Here is a 10670-nt window from a genome sequence, read left to right as displayed (position 1 = left end):
ATTACCATCTAACAACTTATCTCTATTGTTTCAACCACCAAGTTCAAGGGAGGGAGCGAAAGTGGTAAGAGGAAGGGGTTTTCTGGTTGTTGTAAGGAAGATGGAGAATCAGGGACTGCTCAGATGTTTTCCTTGGAGTAATGTGCTTATGCCTACATCAGCCTGAATATTAGGTAGGTGTGCCCCAAACAGAAGAAAAGATTTCTAACTTATCATGACTCATTCCTCCATACCGTACACTAATTAAGCTTCAAAGCTTACACCCACTTATTTTTCCAGGAAAAAAATGATTTACAGCAAGATAGCCTGGGTCACTTGCACTGTGATTCAGCATTTCTGTCTGTGAAACCCAAATTTTTAAAGGAATTAGAATCAAACATCTCTAAAATTGGGATATTATATATTAATGAATCTTCTATTCCCAAGTGTGTTTAATCTACTTTCTTCCAAACAGATTTCTCTAGTGGACATCAGGAGTACACACAATCCCTATAGGTAGGAAACATAACAAGTTTAATGCCCTCTGATACTTTTCATCTTGCACTCCCCTTATATGAGCAGTTGTTGAAGCCAGAAAGCTTGGCATCATCTGTGACTCTTCTCTATCCCTCACTCTAACCAGTGACAAGGTCCGAAAATGTCTACCATGTTTAGATCTCCCCAGTCCACCCACCTTTTTTCTATTTTCACTGTCAACTACCCAGAAGTTCTAGACAATTGACAACAGGGACAGGAAAAGATGGACAGCTTGGTGAGGTACACTCCCAAATTGATTATTGCAACAGTCTATAAATTCTAGTTTTGCCCTCTCCAAACTATTTTCCATATTGAGATCACAGTAATTTTCCCCAAATGAAAAGCTGATTCTAAGCCTCCCCTACTTAAAACCTTGTAATGGATCCCAATTTCTTTGTACTTAAGATAAATTTCATATCCCCTGGGCTTAAAAGGTACTGTATGATCAGGCCCCTGCTAACGGTTTCCCAATTCATTTCTCACCAGTCAGTCCTTCAAACCCTGTACTCTTGGAATAGTGAGATTTTTTTTTTCATTCTCAAAAATGACTTCTTCATGCCAGGCATGGTGGCACACGCTTGTAATCCCAGCAGCTCGGGAGGCTGAGGAGGGAGGATCCCAGGTTCAAAGCCAGCCTCAGCAAAAGTGAGGCGCTAAGCAACTCAGTGAGACCCTGTCTCTAAATAAAATACAAAATAGGGCTGGGGATGTGGCTCAGTGGTTGAGTGCTCCTGAGTTCAATCTCCAGGACCGCCCCCCCTTAAAAAAATGACTTGTTCGCAACATTGGATCTATCATAGTATATTGTGGGATAATTGAAAACATTGACTGTTTATTTCTCTGTGTTATTTCATCAGACTAAAATCTCCATGAGGACAGGGACTATGTCTATCTTGTTTACCACTTTGTCCCTAGCTCATAACACAGTGCCTGGTACATAGTAGGTATTCTACAAATGTTTTTAAAGGGAACAAGTTGTGTTTTTTTCAAGAGATTTGACAATTTCACTATTTGTTCTGCCAAAGAAACTGATTCAGGATTTTCAAATCTACTGTTTCTCTTCCCCTTCCAGATTTAAACCAATGAATAAATAAGGCATAGGAAATAGGTGGAAATGAATATGCTATTTTTATTGCTAATAAACCTGATTTAAGAAACTCTTTTCAGAACTGCATCCAAGTGGACTGAGTGAGACAGATTTAGGCCCTAACTGGACAGCAACAAGTTTGCACCATAGTAGCAACAACTTTCAGAAATTATGTGCATCTTATGGACAGGGAGCCTCCAAAAGAGAGCACCCATGAAGGACTAGATAAGTATGCTCAATTTTTTCTGCCAAATCACTACTCAAGTAAGTTACCTTCTCCTCTAAGAAGGACTGAATGAAACATGAGTAGAAGAGATATATTCTAGTGGAGACTCCTAAATTCATCAATTGATTGTTCATTTACTTTCATTTATCGTATTAATATTAAAAACAAAGTTATTAATTACACTCTGAGTATAGCTGTAGCTATATTCTCTAGGGTAGATTGTTCTCAATCCATAAATTATAGCTTTATTTATTCTATGAAGTAAGAGTGATGTAACAGAACAGCATTAAATTCTAAATGTTTGGGGGTTAATTCAATTATAATTATTTTATGGTTTTCTTGGATTATACTCAAATGCATAACATGCATGATTTCTATTTTTTGAAATATATCGAAGTTTTCTTTGAGGTCTAGTAAAATCATTTTTGTAATTGTGGTATGACTAATTGGAAAGAAAATAATTCTCTGTAAGGTACAAAGTTTAATATTTTTATTAGAATAATTTTATTGTTTATACTATTCAAATTCTACATATCGTTTTGTTTTTATGTTTTATCTGATAGAGTTGCATCAAAAGTCCTCACAGGTATTAGATTTGTATAAATTTATCAATGAGTTCATGACAGCTTTTGCTTTGTAATATTGATACTAAGTAATTCAATCTATAAAGTTTATAATTGTTATATATTTGCTCTGCATAATGCTTTTTGCCTTGAATTTTGAAATCTGCTTTGCCTGAAACATTACCACTTCTTCTTTCCTTTTTTAATGCACTGTTCCTGGAGGTACTGCAATGCCAGGTCAATGTGTGGAGTGGATGAAGCAAGCTCCTATTCCATCTCCCTGCTCCAAAAATCCACTTAATATATTATCCTTGGATAGATATTAAACTGATAAGAACAGATACTACACTTGATCTTAGCCAAAAGGCCAGTAAGCAATCTGCTTTCATTTTGTTTACATTACAAACAAAGAAAAAAAAATTATCTTTTTTTGTGTGTGGTACTGGGGATTGAGCCTAGAGGCACTCTACTGCTGATATTTTCACTGAGTTTTGCTAAATTGCTGAGGCTGGCCTCAAACTTCTATCTCAGCCTCCTGGGTTGCTGGAATTACAGGTATGTGCCATGTGATTTTTTCCAAAGGATTTTTTTTTTTTTACTTTTTAAGATTCAGTATCTTTTGCTCTTATAAGTAATAACACATATTTTATAATATAATTTAACCAGAGATTAGTTTTGTTTTAATAAGTAGTTTAACAATTTACATTTATTGTTATAAATGATGTTTCCTTGTGTTATGGTTTGGATGAGAGGTGTGCCCTAAAAGCTCACATGTGAGACAATGCAGGAAGTTTCAGTGAAGAAATTATTGGGTTATAGCCTTAACCTAATCCGTGAATTAATCCCTAATGAGATTAACTGAATGATAACTGGAGACAGGCTAGAGGAAGTGGTTCATTAAGGGCATGACTATGGGATATATATTTTGTATCTGGAGAGTGGATTCCTTCCACTTCCCTGTCCCCTGCTTTCTGACCAACATGTGAGCTGCTTCCCTCTGCCACACTTTTGTGCCATGAGCCCCAAGGAATTGAGTCTATTGCCTATGGATTGAGACCTATGAAATCATGAGCTCACAAATAAACTTTTACTCCTCTACAGTTGTTCAGGTTGGGTTCTTTTAGTCACAGCAGTGAAGAAAGCTGACTAAAACACCTTGTTTTACACCATTTTTCACATTCTTGTTATTTCTTTAATGTCACATATATTCTACACATTTTTTTACATGTTGTTTCATTTGGTCAATTAGAAAAATAAACATTATTTTTGTTTATATCAAGGAGAATATTTAATTTCTAAAGGCTAGTCTTTAACCCAGTAGTCTGGTTTTCTAGATTAAAATGATGTTATGAACCGGGCATGGTGGTACACTCCTATAATCCCAGCAGCTTGGAAGGCTGAGGCAGGAAGATCACAAGTTCAAATCCAGTCTCAGAAACTTAATGAGGCACTAAGCAACTCAGTGAGACCCTGTCTCTAAATAAAACATAAAAAAGGGCTGGGGATGTGGCTCAGTGTTAAGCACCCCTGGGTTCAATCCTCAGTACCAAAATAAAAACAGTTATATTATGATGTCTTTTGTATTTTCCACTTAATTTACTCTCACTTGCTATTCTATATTCTAAGTTTAAATATATATTGGCAGTTATATAACTTTAATAATAATTAATGTTCATTTAATGAATATAAATACATAAACTTTTGAAATCTACATTGTAAATATTTACACAGAATACATCTTTAAGTTGTTCAAGAAGTGGCATGAGTCTTTATGTTGCCTTCATTCGTAAATGAAAATTAACTACTTGAATCAAATCTTTTTCTCTTCAAAAATTATGGTCATTGCTCTTTAGTCTTTAAGCATTTACTCTAGTGGAAAACACTAGGGTTGACCTGATTTCTACTTCCTTATAAGTAAGCTAGTTAATTGTCTTGTTACCTATAGAATATATTTAAATTCTTGTGATTCAAAATATGACTACATGGGAATTTATTTTAATTTTATGGGCGCTTTCAGTCTGCACAATTGGATATTTATTTTCTACTCATGGTCGCTTTTTAAAATATGTCTGGTTATTGCTTGTGTTAGGGTCATATGGTTATCTTTCTTTGTTATGTCTATAATTTTTAGGTTTGATAATTGTTCTCCTTACTCAAGCCTTTTTACCTTTTTTAATTTTTTCCCCACATTCTGGGGAAGTGTTTATTTTCTGCATTGCCAATTCAATTTTTTTAGTGTAAATTCTGTATGTTTCTGTCCTAGGAAGGATTTTTGATTTTGCTATTGCATTTTTAATTCTCCCTGGTTTTTGTTTTTTTTTTTTTTACTGTTTTCTTTAGTTCGACTATTTCCCTGTTATTCTCCTTCAGCTGTTTCCATTTCTGCTACTAGTTTCCCTAAGGCTTCAGCTCCTCTTTCATAAAAGTCACACTTTCTTGTAGCCTTAAAGGTATAATTCTCTATTGGTTTTAATAGTATATCATTTTCACAGTTGCATTATTCTCCTGAGTCTTCAGGGTTCTTTTTCTCCTGTTCTATAGTATTTTATAGTCCCCCTGTGTAACTTTTTCTATTTGCTCATCCCCAAAATGAAAAGAGATCTAGTCTGGCTAGTTCTTCCCAACAGACAGACTTTGGTTGGTCTTGTTTTCCCCTAGGTATTCCTCAGTTCACCTTCTGAGAGTTCAATTGTGTTGACGTGCATTGCCCTCCTTCCAATTTTCAGTACCAAGAAGATAATCATTTTGGCACATTTGATGTGCTAAGTCAGGAACTTCTCCCATCCTAGAGCTTGGTTTTATAATGTTTTAAGAGTAAGTCAATAAAGAACATGGAAATCTATAACCAACGGCATAAAGGTTTTTCTGGTCTCTTCAACTACAAAGAGATATTGTCAATCCTCACTCTACTTTCTTCCCAATAGTTTTCTGAAAGATTTCTTATCTCTACTAAATATAAGAGATTATTTCTAATAGAAAAGAAGATAAACAAGGAAGGATGCTGTGGATGTCTCATAAAAAGTTCCCCACTAGTAAGCATATGACTGCCATGTTTTCTGATAGGCCCAGACTTGATTATTCTGAACCACAGAATAGACAGTGAAAGAAGCATGAAATAACCTCCTTTATTACATTGGCAGATTTTTTTTGTAATTAACAAAAAACACCAGTAGATAAAAATTGTTTTTTTAACAAGTATATCACCTTATGATTAAGTGAAATTCTATGAAGTTGGCAAGTAACAAAATGATAGCCTTGATTTTCTTTGTTGTTGCAAACTTTCATCTTTTCCCATGTTCATGATAATTTTATTGACAAGTTGAGAATTATGGCATCAGAGACCACCAGCCATATACCATCTTTAGACAAATTATGCCTTGCTTTTCACACATTGCCCCTAAAACCATCAGTCCTCACCAAAAGTGAAATCAAACCAAATATATAATTTTATTTACTATGTTTAGCCTGGGATGACAAGTTGTTTGCAAAAGATTAATTCACCCTCAAAAGACAAATAAATGATAACATGGATTGAATCAAAACTGCAAACCATAGACTTAAAAAGGAGTTTCAACCACTGTTTGAGACATGGCCAGATTGAAGAATGATTTGAAAAAAAAAAAAAAAAAAAAAACCTCAATGAAACTACTTTGAAAATAACTGTCCTCATTTGTATGCTGAAGTTCTAACATGTTGTTAAAAATTCAATCACATTATTTTATTGCCACACCTCTACATAGGGTGTTTCTTTCTTAATCAGATACTGCCTCATGAACTGCTATTAATCAAGCACCCATGCTGATGTTCTTAGGTCTAATCTTTACTTTCATTGGGATAATTAAAATTTTTTCCATTGGTTCTTTTTAGATATACATAACAGTAGAATCCATTTTGACATGATTATATAAGCATGGGATATCTTATTCTAATTCAGACCATAATACCTCTGAAATCTTGCTTTTCTAAGTTTCCTGAATGCCTAATGTTGGTGTGCCAATAATTAAAGTATTCTCTCTCAGCACCAAACCCAGACTCAATACTTTGTTTTTTAATGCTAGGAGGATTCTCCAAGCCACATTTCTGCTTTTTAGCTGCTCCCTAGTAGATTGCAAGGCCTGGGGAGGAAGAATGAACATGTGTCTTCCTGTTTACTCCCTCTTTGTTTCTTAGGATTTCCCATCTGCTTCTTGATCCTATGAGAGTCACCCCCACCTCACTTCCTCATCTCTTCAGTGGCAGTCCTTTCCTATAGCAGTAGCTGCATCCAGTTTACAGTTTTTTCAACACTTGCAGAAATAATGTTATCATGCCCTAACCCTAGGACACCGGCACCACCTCTTCCTCTGGAGTCCAGATTCAGACCATGATGAGGCCTCCTCTCAGCATCAAGATACCAGCACTAGCAAACTGGTGTTCCTTCCTCAAGTGTCTGCATTTCAGCCTCATGAGTCCCTCTTCCAGGCCTCTAAATTTAAATAATTTCAATCTCTTCCTTTTTTCCCTTGGCTCTAAGGGTGGTAGCTCTATCTCAAAGTTGCTATCTACATGATACATTAGTTTCATTTTTTTACATTTTCAAGTATTATTATGGGTTGAATTGGGTTCACTTCCCCCCCAAATGTTGAAGTCCTGGTCCTCAGGACCTGTGAATGAAACCTTAATTTGGAAGTAGGATCTTTGTAGATTGAGTCATTAGGATAGGCCCTAGTTCAATTTGACTGGTGTCCTTTAAAAAGCGGAAATTGAGACACCAGAACAGATATATACAGAAGGAGGACAATGTGAAGACACAAAGAGAATACCATCTACAAGCCAAGGAAAGTCTGCAGCTACCAGAAGTTAGGAGAAGGGCCTGGAACAGGTTCTCCCTTATAGCTTTCAGAAGGAACAAATTCTGCTGACACTTTGATTTCAGACTTCTGGCCCCCAGAACTGTGAGACAATACATTTCTGTGTATAATCCTATTTCACTATATTACAGTAGCCCCAGGAAAATAATATAGATACCAAGTTAACAACTTGATATGTAGTTAAGAATTTTTGTATTAAATTCTCTCTGTTAAAATAACTTGTGGGATTTCTGTCTCCTGATTGGACCCTGAATGATACACTTGGGTTCCCACCTCCCATCAGAAGCAGATCCTGAGAAAAGAACATGAATGCAAGCAGTTTAATTGGGAGTAGTTTATTTTGGAGATGATACCAAGAAGAATCATAGAAGAAACAGGGAATGGAAAGTAGACAATACAGGGAGGGTTAATAAAGTTATTTTAATGAGTAATTAGCATTTACCCATATTAGGGATCTCTGAGTGACTCCATAGAACATGCCTCAGAATTGTTCTACCCAAGGGTTGATGAATCTAGTATATTTTTCCACCAACTCCTATCCTTCATTACTTGAGTGCTAATTGTGGTGGTACTAACTTCCCAGAACTTCCCAGTCTTCCATGTACAGAGATAAAACGTGCTTTTGTGCCAGGGGAAGCTCTCAGGCAGAGAGTTGCAAGTGCTTATGACAAGAAGCTGTGGGCACAGTAAATGCAAGAATACATGTGGACATCAACAGCACCTGCTGCACCAATTGTTAAGCCTTCAAGGTCTAGTTATTCAAAGCTCAAAAAAGCCTTTAGAGGAGATTATGATATGTGGGAACCTTTTATTTTGCTAAAGAATTTTAGTGAAGCAAAAGCACTATTGCCCTTGTAAATCAGGAGCATCGGCAGAGCCACATAATACCATATAATAAAGCTTTCTTTGCACTTTCTTTCTGAACTTATCTAATGTGTGAAGGCATATTATAAGATATAGTTAAACTGCTTTTTTAAATAGTTCTCATCCTATAGCCTCTTTTCAATGCTTTGACAGAAACAGAATATAAGAACTAGAAGAGGTCTTAGAGATCAGCTAGTTTTCAAAAAATATTTAGACTCTGAAATCTTTGTACAAACAAATTCTTAGACTATAAAAAGAGCTGAGAGTGAAGTTGTTCTGGTTGACATTCATGAGTGGCAACAGGCAAGGTGGCTTTCTTTGTTGGATGCTCCCTCTGTCTCATCCCACTGGCACCTGCAAGGGAGGTCACAGAAGTCCAAGCATTCATATAGTCCAATTTAACCAACAATAATCTACTCCAAATTTCTTGTCCTAATGGGGAGAGAATTTCAATTTTTGTCTTCCAGAGTCTATAATACAATGTCCATTTTATGTAACTTTTATGTCCATTTACTTTTAAAAATCCTCATAATTTGGATCAGAGTAATTCAAAGTAGCTGACTCGGATTTTACTTGGATGCTATTTCTGAAAACAGAATTTACAAAGCAAATTAATTAGAATAAAATTAAAAGGTATGATGACCATTCCCATTTAAAACTCTTTCCATTCACTTCAAATAATGAGTTCTTATGCAAAAAAAAGAAAGAAAGAAAAAGAAAAAGAAAAACAGCTAAGTGGAAGGGTGGAATTAAACAGTGATTTAGGAAAAAAGAACTGACAAATGCAGATGTAAGAGTCAGTAAGTAGTTATTACAGAAGGAGCATGTACATTGTATGTGTGGATGAGCTCCCTAAAAGTAAAAAGCCCAGAATGAAAAGCCAACTGCAGTTAACAATGATGAAATATTAAGAAAGGCACAGAAAAGTCCAACAGGTTAAAAAAAAAAAAACAATCTAGAGAACTAGCATGGAAGGGAGGAGAGAGATTTAAAGAGACCAAATTATTTAAGGTATCACAGCTGAGTCACTAAGGATTTAAATTCATTTTTATCACTGACTTTGGCCAAATATTCTTGATGTGCTCTTAAATGATGCAATTCAAATGAACAGTGATGCAGATTCCATAGGTTCTAAAGAACATAGGTGTGGCCACCTGTTGGAATCTTTACTAAATTAAAAAAGAAGAAATATTGCTTTCCATGAAGTTCCTTTTGAGGAGTCTTTTCTTAAACCTGATACTTTTTCCTGATTTTTCCAGTAGCCAAGGTTGTAGGTACCAATTATGATGAATCTCTAGCCATTTGACTAATGGCTTTCCTATTTTAATCTGTATCACAGCTTGTTTTCTTAGTCCAGTTCTGTTTGTGGAATGCTAAGGCTGCTTTCTATGAGAGCATTTTTGTTGGATCCTCTGAGAATGGTTTGATTCTGAACATAATTCTTTAATCTCATAATTTTTTCAGTTTTGTATTTATGGAACAGTCATAATTTAGGTTGTTTGAAAAGGCCTGCAGCAAGCATCAGTAGTGGTTTTCTGTTAGAGTCTGTAAACAAGTCAAAATAACACCTGGCATTTTGCCAGGGGAATGTTAAAGTTCGTAAACAAGTCTGGATGGTGCCTGGCAAAATGCCAGAGGGAGTGGTTTGAGAAGTAACAAAACCGAGCCATTAGGTGTAGAGATTCCTGATTGGTTGACTGATGTATCTAGTTTATGTTAATTAGATAAGCTGTGTGGAATGTATAAATACTGCTCCTGTCCTGCGATAAACGGCTTCCACTCCTGCTGTATCAATCTACACAAGTTGTTCGTCACCCCCCCGGTTATTTTGCTGCAGCCGGACTGTGGCAGTTTTCATTATTTAACAGTTTTTCATAAGAATTCAATATGTTGGAACACATTCTTCATTGGCACTTCAATATGCAGGTCTGTACTCTTCTTTAGCTGACAGTAATTCTTGTGGGCTAGTAACCCTTTCTCAGGGTCATCCTTGCTGCAATAAATTGGAACTTTACTACTTTTGAGAATTACAGTGGTGTTCCTCATAGTGCTGAGAGTAACTATAGGGAGTCCAATTCTAAGCCTTTCATCAAAACAGAAGGGATCCCTCATTTTGATGCTACTCCATGGTGGGATGATCATGTTTCTCTTCTTCCCCGATTCTTCTCCATCCATGGTAATCCACATACCATGAGTAATAAGGACCACCATTACCCTAGCCCTGAAGCATGATAATTTGGAATGAATGGACTTTGCCTCTTTACTCCCCTGCCTCCTTTGAGTGTTGTTAAATTCTTTTTATTCTTCTTTCATACTTATTCTGGTTATCTATTGTTATGTAACAAAATATCCTGTAATGGTTAATTTTAGGTATCAACTTGATTGGGCCATGGAATGCCCAGATAGCTGGTACAACATTATTCCTGGGTATGTCTATGAGGATGTTTCTGTGAGGGGAAAATATCAGCATCTTAACTGATGAACTGAATAAAGAAGATGGCCCTCCCCAGTGTGAGTGGGCATCATCCAATCCACTGGGGTCCTGAAAAGAACATAAACAGCAG

At 36.0% G+C, this 10670-nt stretch overlaps 1 pseudogene; it reads right to left on the bottom strand.

Moving 5' to 3' along the window:
* Window positions 1–2592: 2592 nt before the first annotated feature.
* LOC125614158 lies at window positions 2593–2771 on the bottom strand (annotated as a pseudogene).
* Window positions 2772–10670: the final 7899 nt, after the last annotated feature.

The sequence above is a fragment of the Marmota marmota genome, unplaced genomic scaffold, assembly GCF_001458135.2.
Source record: "Marmota marmota marmota unplaced genomic scaffold, marMar, whole genome shotgun sequence".
Lineage (NCBI taxonomy): Eukaryota > Metazoa > Chordata > Mammalia > Rodentia > Sciuridae > Marmota > Marmota marmota.
The sequence above is the reverse complement of the archived record's forward strand: the minus strand, read 5'-3'. Positions and strand labels throughout refer to the sequence as shown.